This window comes from Lepidochelys kempii, chromosome 1, assembly GCF_965140285.1.
Source record: "Lepidochelys kempii isolate rLepKem1 chromosome 1, rLepKem1.hap1, whole genome shotgun sequence".
In the NCBI taxonomy this organism is placed as follows: Eukaryota; Metazoa; Chordata; order Testudines; family Cheloniidae; genus Lepidochelys; species Lepidochelys kempii.
Genome location: NC_136380.1, coordinates 11659415 through 11668051, shown reverse-complemented (window position 1 = coordinate 11668051; position 8637 = coordinate 11659415).

Genomic DNA, 8637 nt, shown 5'->3' with positions numbered 1-8637 from the left:
GGTGTGGGGGCTAGTTGAGGAGCCCACCCTCCTTGCTAAATTGGCAGTGGAACAAAGCCTGTGTCCATGAAAAGGGACAGTTCAGCAAGGAAAGCAGAATCGGGCCCAGACAAGCAGGCAGGCAACACATTTTAAAAAATTGGAAAACAGGTTGGAAGTCCTGAGGGCATAGTGGCAGGAGTAAAGAAAGCAGCAAGTACAGGCATGGGGAATTCAGATCCCTGGAACAATACTTGGAATGGTGAAATCTGAGTTGATGAAGGTGTCATTTTGGGAAATAAGCAAGTGATTTAAGGAAAGAGAGTGAGAAGTTAACTCTGCAGAGGCTGGAGGGAATTAAGCAGTTGAACGTTGTAAAAATGTTAAAAAGGAAAAGTGTTATAGAAAGAAAACTCTTGGTTTCTTTGCAGCCATTCTGAAGGAGAAATGGGCCCTTTACCAAAGGAATGTCTGTAAATAAGCCAGACAAGGAGACAATCTGATTTAAATCATTTGACTATGAACAATTTAGTCAAATTCCCTAAAAGAACGTAAGGGGTTTCTATTGGAACTTAACTGCCCCCAAATGTATACAAATGTAATCTATGTACACAATAATGTGTCTATTATTTATATGGATACATAATTGGTATAGGAACAGGTGAAAAGCAGCAAATAAAAAAAATTGCATATTCAAAAAAATAAAAATAGATTTACCAGTGGGTAGCAAAAAACCCTAAACAGTTAAAGGTGTGACATGTAAGGGCACACAGTAAAGAAACGGGTATAAAAACCACGTGGAATAATCGGGTAGATATAATAGCCGGACAGTATAACATAGCAGTTGTAACCAAAAGTCAAAAGAAGAATGTCTGTGCTGACACATCTGAGCCAACAGATGGCACCACAAATCACCCTAACCAAGATCCAAAAAGCCAGAAGTTACTTAGTGTAGCCCAGAGGTCTCAAACACGCAGCCTGCGGCCCCAGATGGGTGGCAACCCCTAATCAGGTGGTCAGTGGTTGGCTTATCGGCATCCAAGTTGCCTGTTCCTCGCACCTGGCCTTTACTCAAACTACGGGACTTACTGAGCTACGTTCAGTCTCAGTGTTAGCCCCCTGAACACCCACCAGGCCTGAACTCAACCTATTGGCCCTTCATGCTTCATATAAACACACTCCCACTAGTGCATCTGGTCTGTAGCAGTTATTGTCTCTTCTCCTGCTGCTCAGCGAAAGCTGCATTGCTGTAGTGGGCCCCTGGTGGAGGGTGTATTTGTTGTGGTGGTACAAGGGCTAAGGTCAGGTTTAGTCCCTTGTGATTTCACCTATCTCATTTATGGCCTGCATATTGGGTCTCTTTTTAATTTCCCAGATTTCCCCCATGATAGTGTTTGTACACCATGAGATATTCAGAAATAGGTCTGTCTTGCCACTGTATCACTAAATGCTTTCCTGTATGACTAAGCTAAGGAGACTTTGCGTTTCTTAGCGGACAGCGATCCAATGTCCTCAGAGTGCTTGATAAACATCTGTACCTGTTAGCCTCACGGCCCCCCCTCAGGAGGAGGGAAGGGTTATTAGCTGCATTGTACAGATGGCAAACTGAAGCCTAGAGAGGTTAGGGGAACCAGCCTTGGGTTACAAAATGAGTCTCGCATAAGAACATAAGAATGGCCATACTGGGTCAGACCAAAGGTCCATCTAGCCCAGTATCCTGTCTTCCGACAGTGGCCAATGCCAGGTGCCCCAGAGATAATGAACAGAACAGGAAATCATCAAGTGATCCATCCCCTGTCGCCCATTCCCAGCTTCTGGCAAAACCGAGGCTATGGCCACGATCGCTGCCTGTGCCCATCCTGGCTAATAGCCGTTGATGGACCTATCCTCCATGAATTTATCTAGTTCTTTTTCGATCCCTGTTATTGTTTGGCCTTCACAACATCCTCTGGCAAGGAGTTCTGCAGTTTGACTGTGCGTTGTGTGAAGAGACTGTGTGCAGGGTGAAGATGGATCCCATTGATAGACTGTCATGCAGGGATTGTCTTTTGTGCAGCACCTAGCACAATGGGGCCTAGTCCATGACTTGGGCTCCTAGCTAGTATGGCAATACAAATAACAACACATATCCAGCACCTGGCACAATGGACTGGGGCTGTTAGGTCCTACTGAAATTCAAATAAATAAGAATAATGTGACCACCAAGGAGATGACCTAAATTCCTGGGGCTCTGTCTGCTGGCAGCTCAGGGAGAGGCAGACTGTCCCTGGTAGGGAGGGGGAGCCAAGGCAGACTCACAGTCCGCCCAGCAATAGGGAGTGAGAGGCCCTCCCAGGCAGTTAAGAAAAGGGGAGAAGCCATTTTGGAGTCAGTCTGGAGCCAGCCAGGGCAAGGGCAGGACTGGCTGTGTGGGGAGCTGGGGAGTCCCAGGCCTGCATGCAGGGTTCCCCCAGAGATCTGGCCTCTAGGGACCTGACAGCAGATCCCTCATCTGGGTTTTTCCCTCCCCACTGATGACTCCCAGTTTGTAGCGTTTCCTGGGAAACTTCCCCAGCCAGACTGAGTTCGCCTCCCAGCTCCCTAGGTGAGCCCAGTCACCACATGGTCAGCTCTGTTCTGGCTGCTAGTCCAGGGCTGCTGCCTGCTGGGAGTGTGTCTGGACGCTGGGCTAGGAGACGACAGTTTGAAGTTTAGTACAGTTGTGTAATCTGCACCTTGAGCCCTGCACCCCTTCGTGGTGAGGGGAAATCCTGGGACCAAAGCAGCCTAATTCCTGCCCAAAGAGGATCCCTGCCAGCAGAAATCAGCCCCTCTGCAGTGACTGAGGAGTCCAGAGTCATCTCTGAACCTGAGGATCATTCATGGAGTTTGTGAGTGCACCATCTTTTAGTCAGTCAGTCAGGGAATTCATTTTGGGGACCCCCTACTCCCTGAACTGTGTCCTCAAGCCAGGGAGTAAGGGTTTGGGGATTTTATAACCTGCTGCATATTAAACCTGTGGAGGAATTTACCACCTTCTCCCACTTGTGAGTCCCGAACGCAGTCAGCCACACTGCTGAACCACTGCAGAGAAGAATTTTGTGGCCATAGGTCATCAAGGGCCTCAACAAGGTACGCGTACCAACGGGACACTGATCTTACATTTGCTACATCAAGTCACGTGACTGGGAAAAGTCACGGGTATTAGCAGCGTGGGCACTGGTGACCCTAAAAATAGTGTTTTACCCTGTTATGTTATATTTGTCTCCTGTTTAATATAATGATTGTGTCTGTGTTATTTCTTGAAAGTCTCCAACGATCTGGCAAGTAAGTGGGGGTTACCCTGTGGTTCCTCCCAAGCTGCCCTGGTGACCCTGCCAGGAACGAGCGAGGAGGGTGGAGGCACCGCCAAATAAATTCATAGGGAAAAATAAAGAAGATACACCCAGATCCAGAAGAACCCAGACCTGTCCATCAAAACCTGTCAGCAGATTGGCATTAAAGAAGGTAACCGGGTGGAGAGGGGGGCACTATAATAACAACAGATTTGAATTGTTCTGGGCATAGGGTCAGAAACCTATGCCCTAGGGGACCAGTGGTGTCAAGAACCTACCCCTGGGTCTGTTATTGTCTGTGTCCTTAGCTGCTCTTGTTGACACAGAGCTGAACCGGGGGTATTTTGGTGGCACTCCCTCTGGGGCTGCCTGTATTGTGGCAGGTGAAATACAGCCCGCAGGTGAAATACAGTCCAGAGCCGAACTTGCCGTGCCCTACAGCCTGGTAGGTTTGTTTCCTGCCATGGCTCCGTGTTTGATGCGGCTCTCAGGAGGTCAGTGAGAACGTTTGCGTTCCCATGAGTCACCCCGTGGCTTGAGCAATGCAGAGCGGGTGTGTTTTTCCCACAGAGAAGTAAGCAGAGGTGTGGATCATTTATCCTGTGGCCTCTGCATGGGGCAGAAAAAAATAAATCTTTCCAAGTGTCTCAGGCTTTTATCATCTGCGGGCACCTGAGGATTTGTTTTTGCAAGAGCTTTTAACTCATGATTGTTTACCTCCTCATCAAATGTCACTCAGATTTGCTTGGCTTTCCCCCTGGCCAACTATGAACCTTCCAGCCTGCACTGCTTGGGGCTGTAGGAGCTGGAGCTCCCCTACTGTCAGTACTGAGCCAGTAGGGCTAGGGGGCGCTATGCTGCTGGACCACCTGCCGGAGGAGGCGTAAAATTGAGATCCCAACCAGGGATGGTTCCTGAAGAACCCACACCACTTTTTGCCAGAATTGGGAGGTTACCCCCACTCTCCTGGCCCAATTTCAAGGTAGGGAATGAATGAAGGGTGGGCAAAGCAGAAGACAGGGTAGAGAATAAGGGAAGGAGGACCAGAGAACGAGGAACAGAGACGTGCACAGAAGAGGCATCGATCGAATGACCCACAGGGCAGGGGAAAGGGTGATTTGTGATGAAGACAATGATAAAATGGAGCAAGAAAACCCCACACTGCTTGTAGGTGTTTCTTCTTGAGAGAAGGCAGCTTGTGTTGCAGGTAGGGTTGCCAAGCCTCAAGGATTGGCCTGGAGTCTCCAGGAATTCAAGATTAATCTTTAATTAACAATTATGTCATTTTATGAAACCTTCAGGAATACATGCAACCAAAAGTGGCAACCCACAAGGAGGAAGTACCTTTCCCCCTGCCCTGCCCATTCCATTCCCCTCTCCCTCTGTCGCTCGCTCTCCCCCACCCTCACTCCACTCCTTTATTTTCACCAGCTGGGGCAGGTGGTTGGGGTGCAGGAGGGGGTGAGGGCGGGGATGAGCAGTTTGGAGTGTGGGAAAGGGCTCTGGCCTGAGGCAGGCGGTATGGGCTCTGGGGGGGGGTGCAGGTTCTGGGGGGGGGCTAGAATTGAGGGGTTCAGGTGTGGGAGGGGGATCTGAGCTGGGGCAGGAGGTTGGGGGTGAGGGCTCCAGCTGGGGGAGCAGGCTCTGGGCTGGGGACAAGGGGTTTGGAGTGCAGGAGAGGGTTCCAAGTTGAGGCGGGGGGTGGGGTGCAGGCTTCAGGAAAGAGTTCGGATGCGGGCTGGGGCCAGCAGTTGGAATGCAGAGGGGAGGTGAGGGCTCCAGCTGGGGGTGTGGGCTCTGGGGTGGGGCTGAGGGTTTTGGGGTGCAGGGAGGCTCAGGGTGGGTTGGGGTCTGGGGGGAGGACTCAGGGCTGTGGCAGGGGGTTAGGGTGCAGGAGGGGTTTTGGAGTGTGGGCTCCAGGCAGTGTTTACCTAAGGCGGCTCCCAGGAAGCGGTGACATGTCCCTCGGCTCCTAGGCAGAGGCACGGGCAGGCGGCTCTGTGCACTGCCACCGCTCTCAGGTGCTGCCCCTGCAGCTCTCATTGGCTGCGGATCCTAGGCAATGGGAGCTGCTGAGCTGTCGCTCGGGGCAGGGGCCACACATAGGAGCTGTGTCCGCCCCTCTCTCTAGGAGCTGAGGGACATGTCATGCTTGTGGGGAGACGCGCAGAGCCAGGTAGGGAGCCTGCCAGCCCCACACCCACTGGACTTTTAAACAGCCCAGGCAGCAGTGCTGACCAGAGCTGCCAGGGTCCCTTTTCGAGGGGGCGTTCTGGAAAAAAACCAGACACCTGGCAACCCTAGTCAGCATGCTTGCAGCCAGGAAGATTCTTCTACAATTAAAGGTGGAGTGCCCAGAAAAGAGAAGGATGACATCTCAGTCACATGCAGCCTAGTGCTCAGTGAGGAAAGCAGGCCCCACACACTTGGAAATCAGCAGCAGCTTTATTATGCAACTAACAAACTCTGCCATATTAACTCTGGACCGTATGTCTGTGATGCTTGGAAAGGCTCCTATGAGAGGGGGAAAAAAAAAACAACACACTATAAAAGCAATGATCTTCAGCTATCGATCTTCCAAACTCTGTTTCTATCCATCCACCTTGCATCTAAACACTCTGCACTCATATTAAAAACACCAGAAAGGACCCCATGTCCTGCCTCTCTAGGGTTAAGGCGAGTACCTAGAGCTGTAGTGTACAGCCCATGTCTGCGCTTACCTAGCTCGTCCTGGAACAAGCTCCTTGGGAAACAGCGCCTCAGCCCTTCCAGACTGGAATAGGTAGAGGAAGGATTAAGCATTCAAACACGTAACAGCCCATGCCACCGCAGGGATGAAGGGCTCTTGATATTCACTAGGGTGACCAGACAGCAAGTGTGAAAAATCAGGACGAAGGCAGGGGGTAATAGGAGCCTATAGAAGAAAAAGACCCCAAAATCAGGACTGTCTTTATAAAATCGGGCCATCTGGTCACCCTACTGCTCACACTGTGTCAATGGGCAAAGAGGCTGGCCATAATCTGATCTGCTACCAAGGGACCTAGGAGAAAAAAGTAGGGGAGGCAAAGCATCAGCACCACCCTGTGGTGAGTGGCTTACATGACTAGTTTCTGCCTTACCCCAAAGAGCACTCATTTTTTGGAAAAACAATACAGAGTCCTAAGTGAGCTGTAGCTCACGAAAGCTTATGCTCAAATAAATTGGTTAGTCTCTAAGGTGCCACAAGTCCTCCTTTTTTGTTTCCCTGCAGTGAGTCCAGGAGGAATTCCCACCAGAGGGGCTGCTGCTGGGCTAGGGTGTTAATTTGGACCCTTTGCAATCCCCAAGCCTCTTCAAGCGCAGGCAATTAGGACTCTAGGAACAGAGGGGGGTTGCTTTGGGTAAGTCTACACTTGTGGCTATTTCTATCCTGCTAGCACAGGTATAAACAGTGTAGATGGTGAGGCACGGCTTAGGTGAATAAAGGGACGCTCGAACCCTATGGATACACACCTTACATGCCCATGCAGGGCCTCCCATGCCTACACTGCTATATTTAGTAGGGTAGCATCCTGCCCCTTCCCCTCTGCCAGAGCCTTTCCCCGCCACAGTGAAAGATCCCTCTGCCAGAGCCTTTCCCCGCTGGAGAGGCAGCGGCAGCTCCCCGAGCCGAGCCTGGCTGCCCTCCCCACCACAGCCGTTCGCCTGTAGCTACCCGTACCCTACATGCTCACGTTAAGTGTAGACAAGGCCAGCTGCGTAATAAGGACCAGAGCAGGATGGAAGAGGGACAAGGACAGGATTTAAGCATAATGGAAGTTTTTTTTTTGTTAGCGGCTGTATGGAGATGGCTGCTGTGTTCGTAAAGGGACCCCAGTACCACAGAAATAGCTCAGGATCTGGGACAGCGTGTCATTTTTCTTTGTCCTTCTGCACCTCAAGATTTTTTTTTAAAAGAAGACTACTAGACAAATCCTGCAGTTGGGAACCCAGTGTGCAGCGCACACAGCCCAGCTATACACCAGGGGTTATTGTAATCAGCGACTGCCCCAAGCCACATCATTCAGCTGGATTTGGATCCAGATCTCAGCGTCCCCAAGTCCACCAGTGCTGGGTTTGGGGTTTCCAGTCTGAGCCCATCTCTCATTGCCATGATCATTTCAAAGCCTCAGCCAACACACTCCAGTGTCCTGAGTCACTGACGCTGCAGGGCTAGCTCCTCAGCTGGTGTGAATCTGCGGAGCTCCGTTGCCTTCCATAGCGTGAAGCCAATTTGTGCCATCCAAGGAGCTGGTTCTTGGAGTCTGGTACTGACTAGTGAAGGAATATCTATAGGCCTCAGTAGACTGACTCAAAACTGAGTTCCATCCAGTCCAGGACCCCGTCTCCGTCAGCGGCCAGCACCCGATGGGTCAGAAGAAGATGTCAAAACCTCACAGTAGCAGCTGTGGAAGAATACGTCTCCCAGATCGGCCCCCTACAGATCTCTACTCTCCCCCAAAGCGGAGTTAAGTTAGCACAGGAAGGTATCTGTTATAAATAGAATTCAGCCTGAGAATTAGTCTGAATCCAATATGCTGATAGGCTGAAAAACTTTAAAGGCCCAGCTGGCTTCCAGGGTGACCAGACAGCAAGTACGAAAAATTGGGATGGGGGTGGGGGAATAATAGGAGCCTATATAAGAAAAAGACCCTTAAATCAGGACATCTGCTCACCCCAGCGGGCTCTGAGCTTTCCTAGCCAGCCAGGTCCTTCCTGAAGCTGTTGCTCAGAAAGAAGGGGTCTCCTCAGAATCGCCCTGGGCTGTATGGTGACTGGGGTGGGAGACTCAGAGGGGACGGGAGCCAGAGTACAGAGTGACTGTAGGAGAACTACACTGCAAGCTCAACTGTCCCAGGCAACCGACAGGCTGCTTTAATGGTTAACATGGGCCTGCCTCCGGCTTTTTTTGTGCACATGTGTGTGTGGTGGCAGCAAAGAGAGAGCTTGTCCCTAGCTCTACGGAGCTTTGATCTCCTTGTTTCATCATGTGATTCACACCCTTACTGCTGCGTAATATAGGTGAAGGAGGCATGGCCCAGTCTAGTGCATCAGCTCAGTCTAGTAGAAATAGCCCGTTTCAATCATGAAGAGAGAGGTTGCTGTGCTCTGGGTTTATCCTGCCTGACCTGCCAGCCTGGGGCTGGCCAATCACAGTACTGTTATGTAATAAGGGTCCCCTGAGGAATGCATAGTTGTTGGATCATATTGAAGAAGTTCTGTATTAAATCACAAATGAGTTTGATTCCCCATAATTAGTAATACCCTGGAATTTAAACTAAGAGGGAGGTCTCTTGGTTTTTGGCTGCTAATTGCGTTAGTACAT